The sequence below is a fragment of the Mustela erminea genome, chromosome 6 (genome assembly GCF_009829155.1).
Source record: "Mustela erminea isolate mMusErm1 chromosome 6, mMusErm1.Pri, whole genome shotgun sequence".
In the NCBI taxonomy this organism is placed as follows: domain Eukaryota; kingdom Metazoa; phylum Chordata; class Mammalia; order Carnivora; family Mustelidae; genus Mustela; species Mustela erminea.
In genome coordinates this window covers 72,320,534-72,326,533 of record NC_045619.1, presented here as the reverse complement: position 1 = coordinate 72,326,533, position 6,000 = coordinate 72,320,534, and positions in this window count along the sequence as shown.

Below are 6,000 nucleotides of genomic sequence, written 5' to 3'. Positions count from 1 at the left end.
GCATGGAATGGTCTTCCATCTTTTTGTGTCTTCTTCAATTTCTTTCATGAGTGTTCTGTAGTTCCTTGAGTACAGATCCTTTACCTCTTTGGTTAGGTTTATTTCCAGATATCTTATCGTTCTTGGTGCTATAGTAAATGGAATTGATTCTCTAATTTCACTTTCTGTATTTTCATTGTTAGTGTATAAGAAAGCCACTGATTTCTCTACATTGACTTTGTATACTGCCACATTACTGAATTGCTGTATGAGTTCTAGTAGTTTAGGGCTGGAGTCTTTTGGGTTTTCCATATAAAGTATCATGTTTTCTGTGAAGAGAGAGAGTTTGACTTCTTCATTGCCAATTTGGATACCTTTTATTTCTCTTTGCTGTCTGATTGCTGTTGCTAGGACTTCTAGTACTATGTTGAACAAGAGTGGTGAGAGTGGGCATCCTTGTCGTGTTCCTGATCTCAATGGGATGGCTGTCAGCTTTTTACCATTAAGGATAATATTTTCTGTGGGGTTTTCATAGATAGATTTTATGAAGTTGACGAATGTTCCCTCTATCTCTATTCTTTGAAGTGTTTTAATCAGGAACGGATGCTGGATTTTGTCAAATGCTTTTTCTTCATCAAGACCATGTAGCTCTTCTCTCTTCTCTTATTGATTTTCTCTATCGCATTGATTGATTTGCGAATGTTGAACCATCCTTGCAACCCAGGGATGAACCCCACCTGGTCATGGTGGATAATCTTTTTAATTTGCTGTTGGATCCTGTTTGCTAGGATCTTGTTGAGAATCTTAGGATCCATATTCATCAGTGATATTGGTCTGAAATTCGCCTTTTTGGTAGGGTCTTTGCCTACCTTTGCCCCGATCCTGGTTTGGGGATCAGGGTAATGCTGGCTTCATAAAAAGAGTCTGGAAGTTTTCCTTCTGCTTTAATTTTTTGAAACAGCTTCAGGAGAATAGGTATTTTTCCTTTTTTGGAAGTTTGGTAGAATTCCCCAGGGAATCCGTCAGGTCCTGGGTTCTTGTTCTTCAGGAAGATTTTGATCACTGCTTCAATCTCATTACTAGATATTGATCAATTCAGGTTGTCAATTTCTTCCTGATTCAGTTTTGGAAGCTTATAGTTTTCCAGGAATGCATCCATTTCATCTAGATTGCTTAACTTATTGGCATGTAACTGTTAATAATAATTTCTGATGATTGTTTCTATTTCCTTGGTGTTGGTCATGATCTCTCCCTTTTCATTCATAATTTTATTAATTTGGGTCTTCTCTCTTTTCTTTTGGATTAGTTTGGCCAATGTTTTATTGATCTTATTGATTCTTTCAAAAAACCAGCTTCTAGTTTCATTTATGTGTTCTACTGTATCTTTAGTTTCTATCTCATTGATCTCTGCTCTAATCTTGACATTCTTGTGTATGGGGTTGGCTTAATTTGTTGTTGATTCTCCAGTTCTTTAAGATTTAAAGAGAGCTGGTGTTTTCTGGATTTTTCCATTTTTTTGAGGGAGGCTTGGATAACTATGTATTTCCCACTTAAGACTGCCTTTGCTGTATCCTATTGGTTTTGGACTGAAGTGTCTTCATTCTCATTGGTTTCCATGAATTGTTTAAGCTCTTCTTTGATTTCCTAGTTGATCCAAGCATTCTTAAGCAAGGTGGTCTTTAGCTTCCAGATGTTTGAATTCCTTCCAAAATTTTTCTTGTGTTTCAGTTCCAGTTTCAAAGCATTGTGATCTGAGAATATGCAGGGAATAATCTTAATCTTTTGGTATCAGTTGAGTCCAGATTTGTGGCCCAGTATATGGTCTATTCTAGAGAAAGTTCCATGTGCACTTGAGAAGAATGAGTATTCTGCTGTTTTAGGGTGGAATGTTCTGTATATATCTATGAGGCCCATCTGGTCCAATGTGTCATTCAATGGTTTTGTTTCTTTTTTTATTTTCTGCTTGGATGATCTGTCTGTTACTGAGAGTGTTGTGTTAAGATCCCCTACTACTAATGTATTCATATCAATATGATTCTTTATATTGATTAACAGTTATCTTATGTAGTTGGATGCTCCCATATTAGGGGCATTAATATTTATAATTGTTAGCTCTTCATGGTGGTTAGTTCTTCATGGTGAATGATGTAGTGTCCTTTTGCATCTTTGACTACAGTCTTTAGTTTAAAATCTAATTTATCTGATACGAGAATTATTACCCCAGCCTTCTTTTGAGGCCCATTGTCATGAAAGATGCTTCTCCATCCTTTTACTTTCAGTCTGGATGTATCCTTAGGTTCGAAAGGGGTCTCTTGTAGACAACATATCGATGGGTCCTGTTGTTTTATCCAATCTGCAACCCTGTTCCATTTTATGGGAGTGTTTAGGCCATTCACTTGAGAGTGATTATTGAGAGATATGTTTTTATTGACATTGTGATACCTCTGAACTCCTTGTTTCTATAGATCATCTCCATAACTTTCTGTTCAATTACATTCTTGGGTTCTCTCTTCTTTTATAGAACCCCCCTTAATATTTCTTGTAGTGCCAGCTTGGTGGTTACATACTCTTTCAAACCTTGCCGGTCTTGGAAGATCTTTATCTCTCCATCCATTTTGAATGTCAGTCTTGATGGATCAAGTATTCTTGGCTGCATGTTCTTTTCATTTAGTGCCCTGAATACATCTTGCCAGCCCTTTCTGGCTTGCCAGATTTCTGTGGACAGGTCTGACATTATTCTGATATGCATTTCTCTGTATGTAAGGAATCTCCTCCCCCAGCTCCTTTCAAGTGCCCCTGTCTAAAATTATGACTCATCAGTTTCACAATTACGTGTCTCAAGGTCTTTCTAGCTTCTATGATCTTGGGGGTAATCCTTTCTTCCTCTAGGACACAAACTCTGGTTCCATTCCCCAGATTGGGAAAATTTTCATGGAGAATTTGTTCAACTATATCCTCTAGTCTTTTTTCTTTCTCCTCCCCCTCAGGGATTCCAATAATTCTGATGCTGGGATATTTAATGGCATCATTTATTTCCCTAATTCTGTTTTCATGGCTTCTAACGTGTTTGTTCCAGGCTTCCTCCTGATCCTTTTTCTCTATCAGTTTGTCCTCTAGATCACTAATTCTATCTTCCTCCTCAGTTACTCTAGATGTTAGAGAATTTAGATTAAATTGGAACACATTGATAGTATTGTTAACATCTTCCCCAGTGGCTTTCACTTCTGCCCTAATCAATTCCATTTTGGCACTAATGGTTTTCTCCAACCTAGCCATTGACTGGATAATTGTTAGCCTGAATTTCCTTTCTGACATACTGTTTATGTCCATATCCAATAGCTCTGATGGAGAGGTCACAGTCTCTGAATTTTTCCTCAGGTGGGCGTTCCTCCTCCTACTCATTTTGGTGAGAAATGGCTGAAGGGATGTGTAGCTGAATGATCCAGCTGAATGATCCAGTGATCCAGGCAAGGTGCACCCTGGAACACTTCTGAACAATTGGGAGTCCCCACCAAAAAGAAAGAAAAAAAGAAAAGAGAGAGGGAGAGACAGGGGTGGGAGAGAGAAGACCCAGCCCAAATGGGCCCCAAAGGTAAGATTTATAAAGTATACAAACAAAAACACCAACAAAAGTAAATGACAAGAAAAATAGAACCCAGCCAAAATGAACCCCAAGTATAAGGTTTATATACTACCAGAATAAAAGCAAATACACAGAAGCACTGACAGAAGAAAAAGATGGGAGGGTGGTTATAAATTTTCAGTGTGGGTGAGGAAGGTTATTTTTATTTTTCCTGGGTGTATCTTGATATCTTTGTTAAAGGACTCAACTTTCCCAAAATAAAGGGGGATTAAAACTGGTTTATATGTATGGGGTAGTATTGATTGGGGAAAGAGGATTACCTTGAAGCTTATCTCTATATGAATATTTAAAAAAATAGAAAAGCAAAAGAAAAACATAGCTATATGTATCAAAAAAGTTCAACTTAAAAGGTTATTATGGAATTTGTTGTACTGAACCTCTCACTGTGATGGTAAATAGGTTAAAAAGTTACAAAAAATTTAAAATAATGAGAATAATGGGAACGAATTAAAAATAAAAGTATCTATGCAGGGGCACCTGGGTGGCTCAGTGGGTTAAGCCTCTGCCTTCGGCTCAGGTCATGATCTCAGGGTCCTAGGATCAAGTCCGGCATTGGGCTCTCTGCTCAGCTTCTCTCTCTGCCTGCCTCTCTGCCTACTTGTGATCTCTCTGTGCCAAATAAATAAATAAAATATTTTTTAAAAAGTATCTATGCAGTATACAGGCTTTAAGGCAATACCAGGAGCTTTATATCTTCTTTTCTCCTGATACTGGGATTTTACAGTTTTATGCAGACCCTTAGTTGTTGCCCTCTTGTTTTTTGGTTTTGGTTTTGGTTTTTTGGTTTTTTTATTTTTGGGGGGTTTTTTGGCTGGCTTTCTGGGGGAGGGGCCTGCCACTCTGTTTTTCAGGTAGTCTTGCTAGAGTTGAGTGCTCCTGCCCGCTATCAATGGGCTGGGCTCTGAAGAAACCAGTTTTTCAGGTTTTGTTCTCTGGAGGGTTCCCCCCCCCCCCCCCTTGGCAGTTCTTTGGAGGTTTACAGGAAAGCAAACTGCACCAAGACCTCTGTCTCAGAGAGAAACTCAGTCTATTCCCCTCTGGATAGTCCAAAGCACATAAATTCCCCTTCTGTCACCTCCCACCAGCAGAGCACATCCCCAGCCACAGTCTCAGGGGTCACAGAAGCTCTTGCTTGCACCCAGTTGCTACTAAAACCATAAGCAGTGTTAGTTCAGAGAGCTGCTTCCAGTGGCTGCCTCTGCCACAGCTATCTGGGCAGGTCCAGACCACCAGAGAGGTCCCAACCAGAGACAGACAGCATGCTGAGATTTTCATGCTGGCCCCGGTTGGGAGTGTTCAGAATCTTCTAGTCCTAGAGACCACTGGCTAGACCTGCTTGGACCTCTCTCGGGGGATGGTGTGGAGCGCGATTCAGACCCCTGTGTGCCCCACACATGTAGAGTGCAAAAGGCTGTGATTCTAGAGCGCACCAGTTGGCATCCACGCCAGACTGTCTCACACATGCCGCCTCCCAGACACTCACACATGCACGCCAGTGGTTCAGGGATCTGGATGCTTCTCTGCACTCTCTCTGGCACGGTGCCATCAGTGGCTGTCCTGGGTCAATGGGCTTAATCCTGTGCCCCTAACTGCCTGATTCCACTAGTTTCCTTTTAAGATCTTTTGCTCTTTTTGGGTGCTTTTAACCAGACTCCAAGTTAGTGCTGGTCCCCAAACACAGGCATTCTCGTATTGGGGTATTACTTTCCAATGGGTCACTTCTGGTGGCTCCCTCCCCCTTTTGTTTATCTTCCAATATCAGTCCAATATTCCCACTCTGCTTTACCTGTCCACTGGTGTCTTCTTCCCCTGTAGAGATCCAGAAGTGTATAATCCTAATTTCAGGCTGATTTCATGGATGTTTACAGTGTTCTGGTAAATAATCAGCTCACTTTAGGGGACGGGTTGAAACAGTGTCTCCTACTTCTCCACCATCTGGCCCCCCTCCACAAGGAGTTATTTTTAACTCAAACTATTGCTGAATGTTTTCTTAATGAAGGAACATGTGGTTCTGTCTTCCCCCTCCTTCTCTGCTGCTCTTCAAATGGTCCCCTGCTCAAGTGGAGCAAGGCCTTGGATGAACAATTCACAGCAATGCCCAGGAAATGAGTAATGGAGAACAGAACAAAGTCATGCAGCCACCACTCTCCACTCCACTCAACCTTTTGTTTTGAGAGAATTTTAGGAAATGCTGCAAGGTATTTTAAGGAAAACAGATCAAGTAAAAATTGAAGTCTTCTCTATAGATAATCAAAAGGAACCCTTGGGTTATGGGCCAGACATTCCGTCTACAAATCCATCTAGACTCCTTATCTGATGCTCACTAGTTCCAATGTTATGATTTATAAATATTCGAAGAGATAAATAATGAGGGTCAA